We start from the raw sequence: 10,331 nt of genomic DNA, 5'->3' as shown, positions 1-10,331 counted from the left end.
TGCAGCCCCCCTGTAAACCCACACACAGCAGACACACACCAATAAAACAGACTGCTGCCCCCCTTTACACCAACAGAAGACACACACACACACAATCAAACACTCTGCTGGCCCCTTTACACCCACAAAACCCTCACTCTCCTGTGCGGAGCTCTCTGCAGGCAGGATGGGGGAGGGGTCAGTGCCTGGCTGCACGCAGGGTGGGGGAGGGGTCAGTGCCTGGCTGCAGGCAGGGTGGGGGAGGGGTCAGTGCCTGGCTGCAGGCAGGGAGGGGGAGGAGTCAGTGCCTGGCTGCAGGCAGGGTGGGGGAGGGGTCAGTGCCTGGCTGTAGGCAGGGTGGGGGAGGAGTCGGTGTATGGCTGCAGGCAGGGTGGGGGAGGGGTCAGTGCCTGGCTGCCTACAGGGAGGGGGAGGGGTCAGCGCCTGGCTGCAGGCAGGGTGGGGGAGGGGTCAGTGCCTGGCTGCAGGCAGGGAGGGGGAGGAGTCAGTGCCTGGCTGCAGGCAGGGTGGGGGAGGGGTCAGTGCCTGGCTGCACGCAGGGTGGGGGAGGAGTCAGTGTATGGCTACAGGCAGGGTGGGGGAGGGGTCAGTACCTGGTTGCAGGGAGGGGGAGGAGTCAGTGCCTTGCTGCAGGCAGGGAGGGGGAGGAGTCAGTGCCTGGCTGCAGGCAGGGTGGGGGAGGAGTCAGTGCCTGGCTGTAGGGAGGTGGGAGGAGTTAGTGCCTGGCTGCAGGGAGGGGGAGGAGTCAGTGCCTGGCTGCAGGGAGGGGGAGGAGTCAGTGCCTGGCTGGAGGGGGAGGAGTCAGTGCCTGGCTGCAGGCAGGGTGGGGGAGGAGTCAGTGCCTGGCTGCAGGGAGGGGGAGGAGTCAGTGCCTGGCTGCAGACTGGGAGGGGGAGGAGTCAGTGCCTGGCTGCTGCCTCCTGTCCAATCACCTCCCCTGTCTGAGAGCTAATTTCACTCTTTGTGAATGAGAACTGAAAGCTCATTGGCTGAAAAACTTGGCAGAGTGCCAAAAATTCCGGCCAATTACTGATTGGATAATGCCCGGAATTTAACACCTTTAGCCTATAATCAAAAATAATATAAGAGCAATTATTAAGAGTGCACAATGTGACACGTGATAAAAAAATATCCCAACCCAAAATAAGTAACAATAATGTACCACGCAGAATAATAATATAACCAGTGCAAATAAATACCGAAAGCATAAAAAAATGAAGGGGAAAAAAAAATGTGTAACAGAATATATGAGAGTACTTGGGTAAAGAAGCAGGTTCTTTAGCAATAGAAAAGTCCAATATTCAAATGTAAAGAAGAGATGGAATACTTTGTGGAGGCTTCTGGCAGCTTTTCATTGGATTTACCACATCCACAAAGGAATTTATAGAAAGGAAAAGAAAAGCACGTGCTCCATGGTGTATAAAGTAAAAACAATTTCATGCATCATGAATGCTGCGATGTGCACTTACACAGAAAGCTGGATGCAAAGCATTGGAGAGAATATATAGGTAATCACTGCCCAGGAACTATACAAAGGGTGTCCATGGAAAGGGTGTCCACGGAAAGGGTGTCCACGGAAAGGAAAGGGTGTCCACGGAAAGGATAGGGTGTCCACGGAAAAGAAAGGGTGTCCTCGGAAAGGAAAGTGTGTCCACGGAAAGGAAAGGGTGTCCACGGAAAGGAAAGGGTGTCCACGGAAAGGATAGGGTGTCCGCATGGGCCGATCGCCAAACAATGAAAGCCACACCAAAGCTAATTGGCAATTGCCAGGAAATATTAGTCCGGACCGGAGGAGCAGCGCCTAACGGGGCACGATGGAACGCCCAGTGGATCACCCGCTCGGTGAAACTCCGCTTCACTCGTCCTCTTCTGATGATGTCACTGTGTCAAATCACAACTACGCCTTATGCGTTTCGTCGCCTGCCATGGCGACTTCATCAGGATCGTAATGATGAAAGAAAGACTGGAACCAGCGTAAATAGGCAACTGTGTCTCAGCAAATAAAAAGTCCACCTATAGGAACAATCTATCCACATAATCAATAAATAAATTAAACCGGCCACCAATACCAAACATTAAACATTGATTGGACAACAATATCTCCTAGTTATATCACAGCAAGGAGAAAAATACCTTTTAATATGAACAAATAAACATAAAAAAAAAAAAAAGATTGATAGTATGCAAATGACTAAAGGATATAATCAAAAATTGAATATTTCAAAATTAATAAGCGTAATTAATACAATTATGTAAAATAAATTACATTTAAAATCCTCTCCATAGATGTGAAGGACAAAAAAGGGGGAAAGAGAAGGAACTGAGAAAGAACAATACACATAAAAATTTGAGTTAGAACAAGTCAAATTAGAAATCATATTTTTAAATAAGGAATAAAAAAATGATGTAAAATATAAATATACATGTCAATCTGCATAACTGCAGATAAATCCAAATAATATATATTAAATGAATTGAAATAAAGAAATGGGAATATGGAAAGAGATGAAGTGGAATATTGTATTGTACCGTATGTCTTTATTTAGAAAGCGCCATTAATGTACATAGCGCTTCACAATAGTAATACACGTGGTCATCATATAAATAACACATAATATAAATAACAGGTCATGGGAATAAGTGCTTCAGACATAAAAGTAACATTAAGGAAGAGGAGTCCCTGCTCCAAGGAGCTTACAATCTAATATAAAAAAAACCCATAATATTTAAACCTAAATTACAATATAAAAATGTAAAACAGAATGGAAATGAACCAAGATTAAAAATGGGACACTAATTAAATCAAACCAACGTACCGGTATGCATACATTCATTGACACCTCTGGGGGACATGGTATCCAGTCTGAATGTCCAGAACGTTTCTCCCTTGGGGAGGGATCTGATTCCTCCCTCCCCCCCAGGAGAAGAGAATGTTCAGTAACCATATCTCTGAGATCTCAGAGTTAACAGTATGAAATTGTTTTTTACTTTATTACACAATACAGTAGTGTGTGTGCTTTTCTATGTATGTACGTGTGTATGTATGTGTGTATGTATGTATGTGTGTGTGTATGTGTTTATATATGTGTATGTATGTATGTATGTATGTGTGTATGTATGTGTGTATGTATTTTTATAGGTGTCACTCTGTGTACATACAGTAGTGTGTGTACTTTTCTATGTGTGTATGTGTATGTGTGTGTGTGTATGTATTTATAAATGTGTATGTATGTGTGTATGTATTTTTATAGGTGTCCCTCTGTGAACATACAGTAGTGTGTGTACTTTTCTATGTGTGTGTGTATGTGTTTATAAATGTGTATGTATGTGTGTATGTATGTGTGTATGTATTTTTATAGGTGTCACTCTGTGTACATACAGTAGTGTGTGTACTTTTCTATGTACAGTATGTACGTGTGTATGTGTGTGTGTATGTGTGTGTGTATGTGTTTATAAATGTGTATGTATGTGTGTATGTATTTTTATAGGTGTCACTCTGTGTACATACAGTAGGGCTATTAGTGCCATTACATGTTAACGTGCAGTGATGTGTGACTGTATACTGTATGTATGGGAATCCTAGTTGCGTGCATGGGCGCCAGCCTTTATATGGGTGTTACTTGGTGCACATGTGCACATGTACAGAAGTATCTGTCACCGGGTGTAGTTTCCATGCGTTTTGGGCCATATTTACTAAGCGGTGCTCCTCCATAAAACACCTTCCAGCGCTGCTTGGAAAACAAGGTCAGACGAGTTTTCCAGCACCACAAGCGGTCTCATGGAATAGGGCCACTTCGTAAATACGGACAGTAACATTTATTCCACTCTTCAAATGGAAATGTCGCAGACGCCGCCGCGTTTTTCTTCATAGTCTTCGCAAAAAAGTTTCCGGGGAAATGTCACATTTCGAGCTGGATTCTTTTTCTTCCTAAAACCTAAACTTCAATTTTTTTTTCCTTTCAAAAATGATTTCTGCGTTTCTGTTCTCGTCCATTTACCATCAACTTTAACCCTTTCTCTGCCAGAGGAGCCCGAACGACAATGTGTTGCAGACTGTTTTGGCAGATAAAGAGCTAAACAACGCTTGGTATCCAGTTCTGTTTAAAGACTTTGTGTTCTTCTGCATTTCTGGGCCGTATGGACATGTATTATCTGCAAGATGACATCTTTATTAAACATATTCCAGCTCCCCGGAGCAGCACTATCATTACCTTCTGTACTGTATCTGTTTGTCCTTCTTTCTATTTGCCAGTTACACACCTCTGTACCCCCACTGTACCGCGCTTCGGAATATGTTGGCACTTTACAAATAAACAATATTATTAATAATAATAAACATTACACTCAGGATTCTGCACTGTAGATATTTATTATTTCCGTTATTATTAATGGTGCACTGGATATTTAATTGACTTGTTTTCATTTACCCAACATTTCTGCTAATTGTATTACTACATTCAGTGCTGTGTAAAATTGCAATCCTATGCCCAACGTGTAGTATTGGCCGTGTATTAGGGCGAAATCCTTCAGTGCTCTGTAAGTCGTCTCACTGCTCGTATGGTTCAAGCCCAAAACGATCTACAATTCTCTCTACCCATCAAGAGCTTCATTAATCATTTTTATTCACATGACAATAAGAAAATACATGTATATACAACACAATCAACCCAAAAGGGAGCGGAACAAAATAATCTAAAGGAGAAATACAGGAAAGGAAACCCAAGAATTCCTGGCTAGATAATACCTTATAATAACCTTAGAATAGAAGCTGGTGCCACAGATGGCCCTATATCTTTTTAAGAAAGAGGGACATTGCACTTCTCAATCAGATTTCTTTTTCTTTACTTACATACCAGGTTTTCTGCCTATTTGGCCCCAAATGGCTACAGCAGAAAGTCTGAACTCTCCCAACCCAGGAGTAAAGAAGACGGGGCCTTTGGTCCGAAGGTGTTTCCATCATGTTGAAAACTGTGTCCAATCTCTTTGTAAGGAGCAGCAGGTAGCTGTGAAAGGCAGGGTCACCCTGCTGACCAACTGAAGGCCCCATTGTACCCTTATGACTGCAGGTGAAAGGTCACAGTCCAGCCGAGTCTCCGACCCTTTACTTTTTGTTAGGATTGTCACAAGGTAGATTAATCAGATTTATTGCATTATTCTGTATCTTTCTTCTTTCACAAACCCACCCCAAGAATAGGGTCTTTGTTATCCCTCCCGCGGTCTCTGACACCGCAAAGGAAATGCTCATATTCAGGGGAAACACAAGATAAATACGTGTAATCTCACAGGGGATATATGTTTAGAAATGAGCCGGATAATTACGTTAAACAGTATGTTCTGTATCATGCAATTTGTTAGTCCTTAGGTGATTACATTATCCCAGCATGCATTGCAGACAATTGCTAATGCCTATCGTCTAAAGATGTCATTTGTCAAATTCCGAAAAAATACATTTTGCAAAACAGAGGAACAGATAAATACTGGAAGAAGTAACACAGTATATTGTACTTTTTTAATTCTTGGCTTTAAAATGTTTTCCTTTAGTCTATGATTGTAAGTGCTGGTATATTTTAGGCTCTTTAACTTTAATCCTAAGAGGGCAAGAGCTATATACTTGTATTGCCGGTCCTGCTTGAAGAAGCAGCGTGGTGCTGAGCTGCAGCGAGCTCCCAGCAGGACAGGGAGGGGGGTGCAGAGGTTACAGGTACTTTTTATGCAGCCCCAAGGAAAGCTCCCACTTCCTGCTGCTAGAAATTTGTCTGCACATTATTTCCCATTGAAGAGTCTGACTGGGCCCCTGAGAGATGGGCTGATATGATAACTTGATTAGTGCAGGGAAAGCCAGTTGAAAAGGAAAGAGCGCAGGGTCTTGAACACCATAATCAAACGCACATATATATATATATATATATATATATATATATATATATATATATATATATATACACACACACACACACACACATATATATATATATATATATATATATATATACATACACACACACACACACACACACACACACACACACACACATATACACACACACACACACATATATATATATATATATATATATATACACACACACACACACATATATATATATATATATATTGTGACAAACGGCTTACTCCGGGGCTCCGCCGTCTGTCCGGGACTGTTAGAACACGGTCTTTTAGGGTAGGTTAAATGATGAGACGTCACGTACTGTTCCTTTAAACAGGCTATGCCTGGTTTATTCAGTCCCAGGCACTGAGACTGCCACAGTTTAAACAGAAAACAAAGCCAAACAAAAAGCTGCTCGTCTGAGCGATAACTTAAACTTAGATGTCCCTGACTCAGAGTTGGAAGTGGCTTGTCCACTTCCACCAACAAAATAAGTACCTTTGCAGTCTTTAGACAAACTAACAGAATGAATGAAGCGATTTGGGAAAGAGGCTTTCTCACCCCTCTGCAGTTCAGCAGCCTTCCAGGCTCTTGGGCGGGGCCCAGAGGAAACAGGAAACAGGTCTTATATACCTGAACTCTAATCAGCATGACAGGTGACAGAAAACAGGCAGCAGACAAACTGTGGAATGGAGTGCCTGTACCACGAGGCTGCCCTGTTCAGCTTAGACAGGACAGAAACTGTTCAGTATCCTGGGAGCCCTGTATATGGAGTTTATTACCAACCCCTGGTTTCTGTCACATATCCTCCCCCCCAGCTCAGACCTCGAGGGGTGAGCGACCATGGATATTAGGGAGTGCATCCTTGACAACCCGTCGGCATTGCCATGTTTGTGCCCCGACCTGTGTTCCACAGAAAATTTAAAGGGCTGTAGGCTTAGGAACCACCTGGTCACCCTAGCGTTCTTCTCCCTATTTTGACACATCCAGGTAAGGGGTGCATGATCTGTGACCAATCGGAACTTTCTCCCCAACAGATAATACTTGAGTGTCTCTACAGCCCACTTTATTGCGAGACACTCTTTCTCGACTATGGAGTAATTTTTCTCCTGGGGATTTAGTTTCCTACTTAAATAAAGGATGGGGTGCTCCTCCCCTTGAGACTCCTGGGAGAGTACCGCCCCCAGCCCTACCTCAGATGCGTCGGTTTGGACTACGAACTCTTTGGAGAAGTCAGGTGTGACCAACACTGGTTGGGCACAGAGAGCTTCTTTCAGGCTTCTAAAGGCCTGTTCGGCTTCGGGGGACCACTTTACCATTAGCGGTCCTCTTGCTTTTGTGAGGTCGGTTAGTGGGGTTGCCTTAGTTGCAAAATTGGGAATAAACCTCCTATAGTAGCCAATTAACCCCAAAAAGGTCCTTACTTGTTTTTTTGTGACTGGCCTTGGCCAATTTTGTATCGCCTCTACTTTGAGTGTTTGTGGTTTGAGTAACCCTCTACCAATAGAATACCCCAGATACTTGGCCTCCTCCAGACCAATAGTGCATTTAGCGGGGTTAGCAGTTAGTCCAGCAGACCGAACTGCGTCGAGCACAGCTTGGACCTTTGGAAGGTGGGACTGCCAATCTTCACTATGGATTACCACATCATCCAGGTAGGCGGCAGCGTACCGAACATGTGGTTTTAAAATTTTATCCATCATTCTTTGGAATGTGGCGGGAGCTCCATGTAAGCCAAAAGGCAGCACCTTATATTGAAAGAGGCCGTCTGGGGTTGAGAAGGCTGTTTTTTCTTTTGCCCTTTCTGTGAGGGGAACCTGCCAGTACCCTTTTGTTAGGTCTAGGGTTGTGAGATATCGGGCTTTGCCCAGTCTCTCTACAAGTTCATCCACCCTGGGCATAGGATAAGTATCAAATTTTGACACCGCGTTTAGTTTCCGGTAGTCATTACAAAACCTTGTTGTACCGTCTGGCTTTGGGACTAAAACTATAGGGCTGTTCCACCCACTTTGGGATTCCTCAATTACGCCTAGTTTTAGCATTTTTTTAACCTCTAAACTTATAGCCTCTCTCTTGGCCTCTGGGATTCGGTACGGTTTAAGGTTAACTCGGACCCCCGGTTCAGAGACTATGTCATGTTTAATTACGTTAGTTTTACCTGGCTGTGTAGAGAAGATTTCTTTGTTCCTTCTCACTAAACTCTGGACCTCTCGTTTCTGATGCACGGACAGTGTTTCAGCTATGCTAACCTCTGGGTCAGTTTCTTGATTCTCTGACGGACCTGGGGGTACTAGGGTTAACAAGACCTCTCTATCTTTCCAGGGCTTGAGTAGGTTTATATGGTAAATTTGCTCAGGTTTCCTCCTACCTGGCTGACTTACCCTATAATTTACTTCTCCCACTCTTTCCAAGACCTCATATGGCCCATGCCATTTAGCAAGGAATTTACTCTCCACGGTGGGAACCAGAACTAGTACCCTATCACCTGGAAAAAAAATTCTGACCCTAGCACCCTTATTATACGTATTCCTTTGTGCTTCTTGAGCTTTCTCCATGTGTTCCCTCACTATGGGTAGGACTGCAGCAATGCGGTCCTGCATTTGGGCAACATGCTCTATTACACTTCTGTAAGGGGTAACCTCGTGTTCCCAAGTTTCTTTGGCTATATCCAGTAAGCCCCTTGGATGTCGGCCATACAATAGTTCAAACGGGGAGAAGCCTGTGGATGACTGGGGAACTTCCCTAATGGCAAATAACAGGTATGGTAACAAACAGTCCCAGTTTTTCCCATCCTTATCGACCGCCCGGCGTAACATGCTCTTTAAGGTTTTATTGAACCTTTCCACTAAACCATCTGTTTGTGGATGATAGACTGAGGTTCTGAGATGCTTGATTTTTAGGAGTTTACATAGCTCTTTTGTTACTTGGGACATAAATGGTGTTCCCTGGTCAGATAAGATCTCTTTAGGAATTCCGACCCGGGAAAACAGAAGTACCAACTCTTTTGCTATGTTTTTAGCAGAGGTGCTACGTAGGGGAACTGCCTCCGGATATCGGGTAGCATAATCTAATATTACCAATATATGCTGATGTCCCCTAGCAGACTTTATTAGGGGTCCTACTAGATCCATAGCAATCCGGTCAAATGGTACCTCTATTATGGGAAGGGGTACCAATGGGCTGCGGTATGCTTTGAACGGGGCGGTGATCTGACATTCTGGGCATGAGGAACAATAGTTTGTAATTTCTGCCAGAACCCCAGGCCAATAAAAGCTTCGGAGAACCTTTTCTTTTGTCTTTTCCACCCCTAGGTGTCCCCCCAATGGATGACTATGTGCGAGGTGTAATACTACGTTACGGAATGTCCGTGGTACCAACAATTGTTTAGTTGTAACTGATTTTCTTTTATCAACCCGATATACTAGGTCGTTCTCTACCTGGAAGTAGGGGTAAGCAAGTGACCTATCTGGTTGGCCATGAGTACTATTCTGGTCCCGTATATTTCCCCTTGCTACCGCTAATGTGGGGTCCTCCCACTGGGCCTTCTTAAAACTCCCAGGACTGACCTCTAGGTCAGCGAGGGTCTTATCCTGTACTGGGGTGGTAAGTGCCTGATCAACATCTTGATTTGGGGTATTCCCTACCAAAGTAGTGATGGGGAAGGGAATTTCACAGCACTCCTCCTTTTCCCCCTTCTTATTTGGGCCCTCGTCAACCTCCATTTCTGAAAAAGGGAAAGGATTTGTTTCTTCTAACACTTCGTTATGGTCTGCTATTGAACTCTGGGCGCTATTCTGAGCTGGGGACCACATTTTTAGAAAATGGGGAAAGTCGGTCCCTATTAACACATCATGTGCCAGTTTGGGTACAACACCCACCTTGAAATCTAAAGAACCAAATTCTGTTTCAAAAAAAACATCAACAGTGGAATATTCATGATTATCCCCATGTATACAACAAATTGCCACTCTTTGTGAACTGTTTACCTGTTTCTTCTTAATGGGCAATAGGTATTCGGACACTAGTGTGACCATACTCCCAGAGTCAAGAAGTGCCCGAACCCTCTTACCATTAACCTTTACAAATGCCCACAGATGGTTATTCAAGGGGTCCTCTGGGCTAGGGCCCATACATTGGGACAACAGCGAATAAGGTTCCACGCTGTTGCATTGCATGGGCTCATCATTTAGTGGGCAGATTTTTGCTGTGTGGCCCCTCTCATGACAATTTACACATTTAGGTACATAGTCTGTGTCCCACTTAGAGCCTTTTCCCGGCTCCCCATGTTGGCTATTGCCCTTAGTGTGCGAACCACTGTTGCTGGAGCGGCGTGAAGGTGGTCGCCGCTCTTCAGCGCCCCTTAACCCCGGTACCCTTTTACCGTCTCTGGAAGAGTCCTGGAACCTCGGATAGTGGGGTTGCTCCACGACTGTGGGTTGCGGGT

The sequence above is a fragment of the Ascaphus truei genome, chromosome 14, assembly GCF_040206685.1.
Source record: "Ascaphus truei isolate aAscTru1 chromosome 14, aAscTru1.hap1, whole genome shotgun sequence".
NCBI lineage: Eukaryota > Metazoa > Chordata > Amphibia > Anura > Ascaphidae > Ascaphus > Ascaphus truei.
The sequence above is the reverse complement of the archived record's forward strand: the minus strand, read 5'-3'. Positions refer to the sequence as shown.